The sequence below is a fragment of the Globicephala melas genome, chromosome 12 (assembly GCF_963455315.2).
Source record: "Globicephala melas chromosome 12, mGloMel1.2, whole genome shotgun sequence".
Classification (NCBI taxonomy): Eukaryota; Metazoa; Chordata; class Mammalia; order Artiodactyla; family Delphinidae; genus Globicephala; species Globicephala melas.
The window spans coordinates 8686337-8699595 of NC_083325.1; the positions used below are offsets into that span (position 1 = coordinate 8686337).

Below are 13259 nucleotides of genomic sequence, written 5' to 3' on the forward strand. Positions count from 1 at the left end.
CCTGCTGCCATAGTAGCTGTGAAACCCAGTGGCCTCGCAAAAAAGGAGGCGCAAAAAAGCATTTGGAGTGCCTCATAACGCCCTATCCCCAAGGAGTTTTCACTATGTGACTGGCCTGGCAGCTTAATGGAGAAGCTCCATTCTCAGGGCTTGTCTTTAATTGACCTGACTCAGTGCTTCTTTGGCGCAGTTGGCCCTATCCACAGAGCACTTGGTGAAAGCAATCGGCAGCAATTATTTCACAGGGCAACTGCCTAAGGGGGTGATACCAGGTGGAGCTAGCAAGAGACTCACCAATTAACTTAAAAGGAAAGAATGGGGGAACTTTGGAAAGACCCGACATATTTCTTGGAATCCAAAAGGACACACATGTGTACAACTATGCACATGTCCAGGAAAGACTTAAGAAGGCCATAATTTCTCACTTCTGGCTGACCTTGAGGCTTTGAGCAAGCAAGAAATGAAGGCTCAGGCAGAGTTGTAAATTGCCTGCCCGAACACTGAAGACATGCCTCAACATACACACACAGCCCCTTCATAAAGACATATTGAGGGCTTCCCTGGTGGCGCAGTGGTTAAGAATCTGCCTGCTAATGCAGGGGACATGGGTTCGAGCCCTGGTCCGGGAAGATCCCACATGCCACAGAGCAACTAAGCCCGTGTGCCACAACTACTGAGCCCGTGTGCCTAGAGCCAGTGCTCCACAACAAGAGAAGCCACCGCAACGAGAAGTCCATGCACCGCAACGAAGAGTAGCCCCCGCTCACCACAACTAGAGAAAGCCCATGTGCAGCAACAAAGACCCAACGCAGCCAAAAGTAAATAAATAAATTTTTTTTAAAAAAGAAGACGTATTGGTCCCAGCATTTGAGACTATCTTTGTATAACAGTTAGCCAATTTACACAAAGAATATCAATAAAAAGATAGGAATTAAGCTAACCAAGCAAGGACTTCAGTGGCTACAAATGACATAGAATACAGGCTTTATAGAATTATCCCAGGAGAGACACGAAACAAACAAAAGGCCCTCTTCTCTTTCCCTGGGGTAGAGGGAAATTTGATTTCCAGAATTGCCACATTATGTAATTTAAAATGTCCAGTTTCAAACAAAAAGTTTAAGCATAAAGAAACAGGAAAGGACAGAGGCTTAAAAGTAGTCAATAGAATGTCCGTGAGAAAACACAAATGTTATACTTACTAGACAAAGACTTTAAATCAGTTATCATAAACATATTCAAAGAACCAAAGGAAACCACGTATCAAAAGCTAAAGGAGGGCTTCCCTGGTGGCACAGTGGTTGAGAATCTGCCTGCCAATGCAGGGGACACGGGTTCGAGCCCTGGTCTGGGAAGATCCCACATGCTGCGGAGCAACTGGGCCCGTGAGCCACAATTACTGAGCCTGCGCGTCTGGAGCCTGTGCTCCGCAGAGAACAAGAGAGGCAGCGATAGTGAGAGGCCCGCGCACCGCGATGAAGAGTGGCCCCCGCTTGCCACAACTAGAGAAAGCCCTTGCACAGAAGCAAAGACCCAACACAGCCATAAATAAATAAATAAAAAAGCTAAAGGAAAGTATGAGAGCAACAAAAAGAGAATATCAAAAAGAGATAGGAATTATAAAAAAAGAACCAAACATAAATCCTATATTTAAAAGGTATAATAACTGAAATGAAAAATCTGTTAGAGGGGTATAACAGCAGGATTGGGCTGGCAGAAGAAAGAATTACATTTGAAAATAGGTCAATTAATATAACCTAGTCTGAGGAACATAAAGAAAAAAGAATAAAGAAACATGAACAGAGGCTCAGAGATCTATGGGACACCATCTACTATATCAACATACACATGATGGAAGTCCCAGATGGAGAGGAGAGAGAAAGGTACAGAAAGAATTTTTTTTTTACATCTTTATTGGAGTATAACTGCTTTACAATGGTGTCAGAAAGAATATTTGAAGAAATAATGGCTAAAAATTTCCCAGTATGATGAAAAACACTAATTTACACATCCAAGAAGTTCAATAAACTCCAACTAGCATAAACTCAAGTAGATTCACCCTAGACACAGCATCATCAAACTATCAAAAGCCAAAGATGAAAAAAAAAAAAAAAAAGCCAAAGATGGAAGGAATCTTGAAAGCACCAAGAGAGAAGCAACTCATAAAGTACAAGGGATCCTCAACAAAATTAACAGCTGTTTTCTCATCAGAAATCATGGTAAGGGACTTCCCTGGTGGCACTGTGGTTAAGAATCTGCCTGCCAATGCAGGGGACACAGGTTCGAGCCCTGGTCCAGGAAGATCCCACATGCTGCAGAGCAACTAAGCCCATGTACCACAACTACTGAGCCCAAGCTCTGAAGCCTGCAAGCCACAACTACTGAAGCCTGTGTGCCTACAGCCCGTGCTCCGCAACAAGAGAAGCCACTGCAATGAGAAGCCTGCGCATTGCAATGAGAAGCCTGCGCACCACAATGAAGAGCAGCCCCTGCTCACCGCAACTAGAGAAAGCCTGAACACAGCAATGAAGACCCAATGCAGCCAAAAATAAATAAATAGATAAATTTATTTTTAAAAAAAAAGAAATCATGGAGGTCAGAAGAAAGTAAAATAACATAATCATAGTGCTGAAAGGAAAAGGCTGTAAACCTAGAGTTCTATATTCAGCAAAACTCTCTTTCAAAAATGAAGGAGAAATAAGATATTCTCAAATAAACAAAAACTGAGAGAATTCACTGCTAGCAGACCCATCCTATAAGAAATAATAAAGGCAATCCTTCAGGCTGAAATGAAAGGACACTAAAGAATAACTCAAATTCACACAAATAAATAAAAACTAAAGGTAAAAATCAGTTTGAAATGCTTTTCTTCTCTCTGATTTAAAAGATATCTGCATAAAACAATCAATATAAATTTGTGTTGATGGGCTCATAATATAAAAAGGATACAATGTGTATAATAACAATAGCACAAAGGAGTGGGGAGAAAACAGCTTAATTGGGGTGAAGTTTGTATATACCACTGAAATGAAGTTGGTATTAATACAAACTAGATTGATTTAAGTTAATTAAGATGATAATTTAATTCCCAGGGCAAACACTAACTGCAGATATACACAGATATAGATATAAATATAAACATTAAAAGAAAGAAGGGAATTAAAATATCAGTAGTATACTAAAACATACATATTTACCACAAAAGAAGCAGTAATAGAGGAAGAGAGGAACAAAAAGGACATAAAATATGTGGAAAACAAAGAGCAAAATGGCAGATATAAGTCCTACCTTATCACAAGTTATATTAAATATAAATAAATGAAATGCTCCAATTAAAAGGCAGAGATTGGCAGATGGATTTTTTTTTAAAAAAAAGAAGAACACGACTGAACTATGTGCTGTCCACAGAAACAAACTTAAAATTTAAAGGTCAAATAGGTCAATGGTAAAATGATGGACAAAAGTATACCATAGAAACAGTAAACAACAGAGGGCTACTGTGGTTATACTAATATCAGACAAAACAAACTTTGAAACAAAAAAACTATTACTACAAACAAAGAGGGACATTTTCTAAGAGGGTCAGTTAATCAGGAAGATACAATAAAGACGATGTATCCAAAAAAGAGACCCAAATTACAGGAGACAACACGGACAGAGTTTAAGTAAGAGGTGGACAGTGTAATAGTAATAGTTAAAGATGTCAATACTCTACGTTAAATAATGCATAAAACAATGAGGCAGAAGATCAAGGAAATAGAAGACTTGAACAACACTATAAACCAACTAGACTTAACATATATCCATAGAATACTCCACCCAACAATATCAGAACATACATACATACTGCTCAGTTATTTATAAAACGTTTTCCAGGATAGACTGGTAGGCCATTAAAAAGTCTCAATAAATTAAAAAGGATTGAAATCATATAAAGTATGTTCTCTGACCCCAGTGTTATTAAAATAGAAATCAACAACAAAAGGAAATTACAAGTAGGTAGAAATTAAACAACACAGCCCTCAATAACCAGGGGGTCAAAAAGAACTCAAAAGGGAAGTGAGAAAACATTTTCAGAAAAATTACAGTGAAAACTCAACATACCAAAACTTTCGGAATGAAGCTAAAGCAGTGCTAAGAGGAAAATTTATGGCTGGAAACACCTATATTAAAAAAAAAAAAAAAAAGACCTAAAATTAGTAACCTAACCTTTCTCCTTAAGAAATTAGAAAAGTAACAATCCTCCCCCCGCAAGAAAAGCAGAAGAAAGGAAATAATAATGATCAGAATTGAAACAAATGAAATACAGAATAGAAAAAATAGAAAGATCAATAAAACCAAAAGTCAGTTATTTGAAAACACTAACAATTTTGACAAACCTTTAACTAGATTGGCCAAGAAAAAAAGGAGAGAGAAGATTCAAATTACTAGAATTAGGAGTGAGAGAGAAGATATCACTACTGACCATGCATCAATAACAAGGATTATAAAGGAAAACTGAACAACTTTATCTTAACAAGCTACAAAACCTAGATGAAATTGAGAAATTCTTAGAAAGAAGCAAATGAGACAAACTCAAAAGAAGTAGAAAATCTGTATAGACCTATAATAAGAAAACAATTTTTAATTCATAACTTTAAAGCATTCCATTAAAAAAATCCTCAGGCCCAGATGTCTTCACTAATGAATTTTAACAAATATTTTAAAAATTCTTTACAAACTCTTACAGAAATTAGAAGAGGAGGAAGCACTTCCAAACTCTTTCTATGAGGCCTGTATTACTCAAATACCATAAATAGACACAGACATTAGAATAAAGGAAAACTCCAAATCTATATTCCTTATGAATATACACAAAAATCCTCCCCCCAAAATACTAGCATACTGAATCTAGTAACATATGGAAAATGTTATACACCATGACCAAGAGAGATTTATCCCAGGAATATAAATTTAATTTAACATCTGAAAACCAATTAAGGGAATACATCATATTAATAAGTGGCAAAAAACACATGATTTGACAAAATTCAACACCCAAAACTCAACGAACTAGGAATAAAAGAGAACTTCCTCAAACTGACAAAGAACATTTTTGAAAACCCAGAGTTAACATTATATTTGATGAAAGATAGGATGTTTTACCTCTAAGATCAGGAATAAGACAAAGATGTCCCCTCTTTCCACTTACATGCAACATTGTATTGGAGGTTCCACTTAGGGAAAGTAGAAAAGGAGAAAAAAAAAAAAAGACATGCAGACTGAAGAGGAAGAGGTAAAACTCTCTCTATTTGCAGGTAGTGTCATCCTGTATATAAAAAAGCCTAAGGAATCAATTTTTTTAAAAAACAGAATAAACCAGTTCAGCAAGGATGCAGGATATAAGATCAATATTTTTATAAACTAGCAATGAACAATCCAAACATGAAATTAATAAAACTCCACTTATTATAAACTCCATTTATAATAGCACCAAAATAATAAAATACTTAGGAATATATTTAACAAAGTTCAAGACTTGTGTACTGAAAATCCAAAACATTGTTCAAAGAAATTAAAGAAAAGCTAAATAAATAGAAATATACCCCACGTTCATGGATCAGAAGACTTAATATTTATAAGATGGCAATATTCCCCCCGAATGATCTTCAGTTCAACATAATCCCTATCAAAATCCCAGCTAGCTTCTTTGCAGAAATTGACAGCTGATCTCAAAATGTATATGGAAATGGAAAAAACTGAGATAGTCAAAACAATCTTGAAAAAGGAAAACAAAGTTGGAGGACTTATCCTGACTAATTTCAAAACTTACTAAAAAGCTACATAGTGAAGATACCATGGTACTGGCATAAGGATAGACATGAATTGGGAGTCCAGAAATAAACCCTTATGTTTGTGATTTATTGATGCCAAAACAATTTAGCTGGGGAAAGAATAACCTGTTAAACAAATGGTCCTGGGACAACTGGGTATGTACAGGCAAAAAATGACATTGGATTCTTACTTCACACTATAAACGAAAATTAACTCAAAGTGGATCACAGACTTAAAAGTAAAAACTAATACTGTAAAATTATCAGAAGGAAACATAAGAATACGTCTCTTTGGACTTGGACTAGGGAGTGATTCCTTAGATGTGACACCACAAGTACAAGCAACAACAACCAAAAATAGATAATTTGGGCTTTACCAAAATCAAAACCTTTTGTGCTTCAAAGGGTAACATCAAGAAAGTGAAGACAACCCACAGAATGGGAGAAAACATTTCAAAATCATATATATTTAGGGCTTCCCTGGTGGCGCAGTGGTTGAGAGTCCACCTGCCGATGCAGGGGACGCGGGTTCATGCCCCGGTTTGGGAGGATCCCACATGCTGTGGAGCGGCTGGGCCCGTGAGCCATGGCCGCTGAGCCTGTGCGTCTGTGCTCCGCAACGGGAGAGGCCACAACAGTGAGAGGCCCGGGTACCGCAAAGAAAAAAAAAATCATATATATTTAAGGAACTTTTATCCACAATACATAAAGGACATTTACAACTTAGCAATTAAAAGACAAATAACCCAAGTGAAAATGGGCAAAAGATCCAAACAGACATTTCTCCTGAGAAGATATATGAATGGCCAATAAGTATATGGAAAGATGCTCAACCTCATTAGTCATCAGGGAAATGCAAATCAAAACCACCATGAGGTACCACTTCACAGCCTCTAAGATGACCAAGACTTAAAAAGTCAGATAATAACAAGTGTTGGCAAATATGTGGTAAATTGTAACACTCGTACATTGCTGGTAGTATTGTAGAATGGAGCAGCCACTTTAACAATTTTTGAGGTTTTTTTTTTTTTTTTTTGGTCGCACCACATGGCTTGTGGGATCTTAGTTCCCAGATCAAACCTGGGCCCACAGCAGTGAAAGCGCTAACCACTGGACAGCAAGGGAATTCCCAAAACTGTTAAACATAAAGTTACCATATGACCCATCAATTCCACTCCTAGGTATGTAATGAAGAGAATTGAAAACATATCCATGAAAAAACTTTTACAGGATTGTTCATAGCAGCACTATTCGTAACAGCCAAAAAGTAGAAACAACCCAAAGTTCATCAACTGAATGAATGGATAAATAACATGTGGAATATTGTTTACAATAAAAAGGAATGAAGTATTGATACATGCGATGATGGATAAACCTTAAGAATATGCTAAACGAAATAATCCAGTTACAAAGGGCCACACATTCTATGATTCCATTTATATAATATTTCCAGAATAGGCAAGTCCATAGAGACAAAGGTAAATATGTAGTTTCCAGGAACTGGGAGGAGGGGAAGATGGGGAGTGTTTGTTAATAGGTGATGATGTTAATAGTGGTGATGGCCGCACAGTTCTGTGCATATACAAAAACCCATTGAAGCGTACACTCCAAAAGGGTAATTTTTATGGTATGTGAATTTATATCTCAAAAAAACCTGTTATTTAAAAAAGCAAATAGGGTATTATTATGTTGGGGATCTTCAAAAGACTGTCCTGAAATTCAATAATTTGCTAGAAGGACCCACAGGACCCAGAGGTTGTTATACTCAAGGTTACAGTTTATTGCAGTGAAAGGATACAGAACAAAACCAGCAAAGGGAAAAGGCACATGGGACAAAGTCCTGAGGAAATCAGGCACACGTGGACTCTCTCAATGGCGTGGCGCAAGTTGCACTTAATTCCTCCAGCAACGACATGTGTGAAGTGTTGCCAACTTGGAAAGCTCACGTGAGCCTGAATGTCAAGGGTTTATATTGGAGGTCAGTCATGCAGGCATATAGCACCTGCGTGACTAGCCTCAGTCACTGAAGTCTAGACCCCTAGACCGAAAGCAAGTATACAGTTTAAATCAAAGTGTTGGTATAAAATTTCCCAGAGTAAAGTACACGCAATGAACCTCAGCAATATTCTGTAATGATGACCAGTGCTGGTATGGAATCCTCACAACCTTAAGTGAACCTTTAAAGTAAGTGAGATACAGAATAGCATGATTTCTTTAACTTCAATGAACTGTGAAGGGATATAAAAGCTAAGGTACTTCATTATTCTTCAGTACTGAAAAGAAGTTGTTTGTTCTTCTACTGTAATTAGTAATCAGAATAAAAGTAATTACTATCATGTCAAACTTTTTCAAGCATTTCATATTTTTCACTCGTGCTTTCTGTAGTAAAAAACCTATTGTTTCTGCTTGCTCTGAATCCCTTTTTCTTTTTGAGGAGAGGTCCATCTCTCGTCCAATGAGACTCTGATGAGTGCTATCAATTACAGTGCAATGAGGACAGGCATATGGCCCAGGCCTGGTTGATCAGGGGACGTCATCCATTTTTCCACAGGAACTGTTCTAATTCGAGGGCAGGTGTTCCGGAGAAGACAAGAGACCTTCTGTGGGACCTGATTAGTTGACCCTAGAAAAGGTTATCTCTCTTCCTTTTGGATCACAGACCTTAAGGATGTGTGCTTTTGGCAGACACTGGCCTCTTTCCCATTACGTAGAGAGGGCCAGACTGAAAACGAGGTCAAGAAGCAGAGAAAAACAGTCAAGAGATGGAGGCAAGGGAAGGAGCCCCGGCAGCATAATCCCAGGCTTTGGATCCAGCTATGCCTAATGAGTGATATTAATGTTCTGAGGTTGTTACTTCAGTGAATTAGTGCAAATGAAGCATTTCTTCTCCAAGGAATCAAACACAATTTATTTTAAAATCAGATAGAAAAAAATGAACAAAATGAGTGTTTTAACCTACACTTTCCAGATAGAAATTTTCTCACCAACCTCTGCATTGTCAGTTACATCCGTCCCCCTGACAGCCATGATAATATTCTCAAAGGGTGTACAAATTGTGTCATTTGGTCAAAAATCAAGCTTGAAAATAACAGTATTTCCAATCTTTGCTTTTAGAACGATTCTCAAAACACAAATTATCTATTTTTCCTTTTGCTGGTGATGCTTTTGGTTTCATATCTGAAAGACCATTGCCTACTAAAAGGTCACAAAAATGTTTGCCTTTGTTTTTTTCTAAGAGTTTTATAGTTTTGATTCTTTCATTGAAGTATTTGACCCATTTTGAGTTCAATTTTTTTTTCTAGTATGAGGTAGGGGTATGATTTCATTCTTTTTCTTTTAAATAGCCATTTGTCTTGGTACTATTTGTTTAACTGACGATTCTTTCTCCCATTGAATTGCCTTGGCATCCTTGCCCAAAATCAATTGACTGTAAATGTGATGGCTTATTTCTGGATTCTCAGTTCCATTCCATTGATCTATATGTCTATCCTTATTCTAGTGCCACAATGCCTTGATTTGTAGTAAATCTTGAAATCAGGAAGTGTGGGTCCTGCAACTTTGTTCTTCTTTTTCAAGATTTCATTGGCTCTTCTGGGTCCGCTGTACTTCCAAATGAACTTTAGGATCCACTTATTCATTTCTTCAAAGAATCCAGCTGGAATTTCATTAGGGAATATGTTGAAACTATAGGTAAATTCAAGGAATATTACCCTCTTAAAATATTAAGTCTTTTGATCCATGAACATGGGATATCTTTCCATTTACTTAGGTCTTTTTAAATTTCTTTCAATAATGTTTTCTAGTTTTCAGAGTATGAGGTTTGCACTCTTTGGTTACATTTATTCTTATTTTACTCTTTTTATAATATCATAATAGTTTTCTTAATTTCATTTCTGGTTTGTTCATTCCTACTGTATGGAAATAGTAGATTTTTGTATATTCATCTTGTATTCTGCAACACTGCTGAACCCATTTGTTAGTTCTTAGAGATTTTTATTAGATCCCTTCGTTTTCTATATATAAGATTATGTCATCTGTCTACAGAGACTTCTTCCTTTCTTTCCAATCTAAATGCCATTTATTTGTTATTTTGTTTGCTTGTTTACTGCCTAATTGCCCTTGCTAGAACCTCCATTACAATGATGAATAGAAATGGAGCACTTGAATATGTTACTCAACTGTCTCCATTATGTATTATGAGGACGCAGCTGTTAATCTTATTGGGATTTCCTTGCATGTGACAAGTCACATTCTCCTGCCGCTTTCAAGATTTTCCCTTTGTCTTTTATTTTTAGTATTTTTACTCTGATGTGTTTGTGTTTGGATCTCTTTGGATTTACTCTATTTGGAGTTGGTTAATCTTCTTGAATGTGTAGATCCCTTTTTGCTCCTCTCTCCCTCTCTGGTCCTTCTGTTATTGCCATTAAGTGTATATTAGCGTGTTTAATGGCGTCCCATATTTCTCATGGTGCTGTTTATTTTTCCTCATTCTTTATTCCCTCTGTTCTTTGGATTGCATAATCTCTATTGCTCTATCTTCAAGTTTGCTGATTCTTTCTTCTGCCAGTTTGCATTTACAGTCAAGCCCCTCTAGTGACCCTTTCATGCCAATTACTATACTTTTCAACCCCAGAATTTTCATTTGATTTTTTTAATAATTTGTCTTTTTATTGATATTCTTTTTTTAAAAAAAAAAATTGTCTTTATTTTGGCTGCACTGGGTCTTAGTTGTGGCACTCGGGATCTTCGCTGAGGCATGCAGGATCTTTAGCTGAGGCAGGCGGACTCTTATTTGCAGCATGCATGCGGCATCTAGTTCCCTGACCAGGGATCAAACCCGGGCCCCCTGCATTGGGAGCACGGAATCTTACCCACTGGACCACCAGGGAAATCCCTGATATTCTTTATTTCATGAAACATTGTCATAATCTTTTTTCTTTTTCTTTTTTTTTTTTTTTAAATTTCAGCCCCAAAGTTTATTCCTGACCACCTAATTCCTGAACCTCTGGACTGATTTGGTAATTTGCCTCAGAGCAATCTGGTTTTCATTTTGGTTTTTGCTCAAGTCTAGGATTTTAATTTTGGTGTTTGTTTGGGGACCCTGAAGATTTCCTTTACTTTCCAAAGGGCCAACACTACATTATAATTATTATTATTATTATTTGGCCATGCCGTGCAGCTTGTGGATCTTAGTTCCCTGACCAGGGATCAAACCTGGGCCCTCGGCAGTGGAAGCATGGAGTCCTAACCACTGGACCACCAGGGAATTCCCTTTTTTAACTTCTTTAAAACATGGTTTCCATTCTTTGAATATGTTTATAATGATAGCTTTGAAGTCTTTGTCTGTTAAGTACAATCCAGGCTCTCTCCTAGGCAGTTGCTATTGCCTGTTTGTTTGGTTCGTTTTTGTTTTCCTGTGTATGGGCCCCACTTCCCTGTTTCTTTGCATATAGGAACTGAGAGGAACAGCTCCTTAACAGCTCCCTAGATGTAGCACATGCTAGTGTCTTGTTACTTCTTTCAAAACCTGAGGCTGGGAGAACTTTTGGTTTCATTTAGTCTTCCATCTTCAGGATTCTGTGAAGAGAGTGGATTTTGATCCTACTTCTCCTTTTTGATACTGGCTCCCTCCTTGGATTGCTTTTCTCCTGGCTAGTACAATTGGATGAGTCTGGGACTGTCTCACCTTGCAGACCCTCAAGGTGGGCCCCTGCTTTAGAAGCACCTTCTCTTCCTAAGTGTGGGCTTCCTCCAGAACCTTCCATTCTTTGCCTCTTCCTATAGCATTGCTTCCCAAATATTTTTACTCCATGGCATACAGAAAACATATTTTCCGGGATCCTGGGGTAATGAAAGAAAGCCTCTTACAACTGGAGGTAAACATCTTAGGGATTCTGGCCTCCCAGACCCCATCAGGGAAGTGTCTCCAGCATATCAGTTGAGCATCTCTGCTCTAGGTCAAGATAAAGTGTTAGATGTAGGAAAAAGGGACAGAGAGGCTTCTCAGGCTGATTTTGGTGTCAGCCTTGGGCCAGAAGTCCAGAATGTATCAATTAAGCCTGTAAGCATCTAGGTTCATTTCCCACCCTTCAGGGACTGACCCCTGAAAACTACACCTCCTAGGTCCCTTTGCCAACTGACTTCTGGCTGGGTTTCCCCAATGGCATGCACTGTCAGGAAACAGACTAGCAGGAGGAAGGGAGAATCTAGGCATCCCCTATCTCCCTGGACCAGAGTCTGTCATGTTTGCATCATTGGCTGCCTCTCCTTGGTCAGCCCAGCTCCCTTTGTACAGTCCTTACTGTGTTTCCAGCTCCCATTAGACAACTCTGGCCCCTGGGTTCTGGTAACTCCACCACCTCCTAACGTCCCTTCAGCTTTTGGGCTCTCTGCTAATCTCTGGGTTGCCTTATGTTTGGATTTTTAGCAACTCTATCATGTAACTAGTTCCTCTATCAAATTCTCTCCATTGAGTATCTGTTGTGGGCTGTTTTGCTGACTGCACCCTACTGACAGCTTACATATGGCCTTCCAAATACCCCTAGCTGCTAAAAAGAAAGAACAGGCACTGACTGACCTTCTTCACTGTGCAGGGATCTTCCTCATAAATCTCATAAGCAGCAGTGGGCAGCTGGTCCAGAATTTGGGATCCTGAGTCCTGGCCAAATATCATCTCCCTATGGCTAATAAAGAGAAAGAACGAAGCTTTGGGGCAGCTCCTTCCCTTGTCTGCCTGACAATCCCCTACTCATCCTTTAAGGTCTTAAATATTATCACTTCTTGAGCAGTCATTTTTTTTCTTCCAACTTCCTCAAGACTGAATCAGTTCCTCTCTCACCTGTATTTCCAAAACAAGCATACATAAATGTACTATAGCAACTTTGGGCATTATAGTCACACACAGATCTATTTCCCCTGTTAGTCAGCAAGTTCATGGAGGGCAGGGACCTGGTCTCACTCAACTCTTAGGGCCTCACTCAGCTCACAACGCCTGGTACATGGCATGCATTCAACAATTTTCTTTCTAGAAATTCTTTAACTTGGCTGCATATTAGGATCATCTGGAGACCTTTTAAAAATTGTAGCTGTGCAGGCTCTACCCCAAGACCAATTAAATCAGAATCACTGAGGATGGGGCCCAAGCACTGGGATTTTTAAAAGCCTTCCTGGGTGATTTTTTTAAATTGAAATACAGTCGATTTACAACGTTGTGGCAATCTCTGCTGTACAGCAAAGTGAGTCGGTTATACACATATAGACGTTCTTGTTTTTATATTCTTTTCTGTTATGGTTTATCACAGGATATTGAATATAGTTCCCTGTGCTATGCAGTAGGACCTTGTTGTTTATCCAGCCTATATATAATTGTTTACATCTGCTCATCCAAAATCCCAGTCCTTTCCTCCCCAACCCCCCTCCCCCTTGGCAACCACAAGTCTGTTCTCTATG

The 13259-nt window shown here is 38.4% G+C and overlaps 1 non-coding gene across 1 annotated transcript; it reads right to left on the reverse strand.

Moving 5' to 3' along the window:
* Window positions 1–11003: 11003 nt before the first annotated feature.
* Window positions 11004–11076, reverse strand: TRNAW-CCA (transfer RNA tryptophan (anticodon CCA)). The gene has a single exon. It is a non-coding gene; the product is annotated as a tRNA-Trp (tRNA).
* Window positions 11077–13259: the final 2183 nt, after the last annotated feature.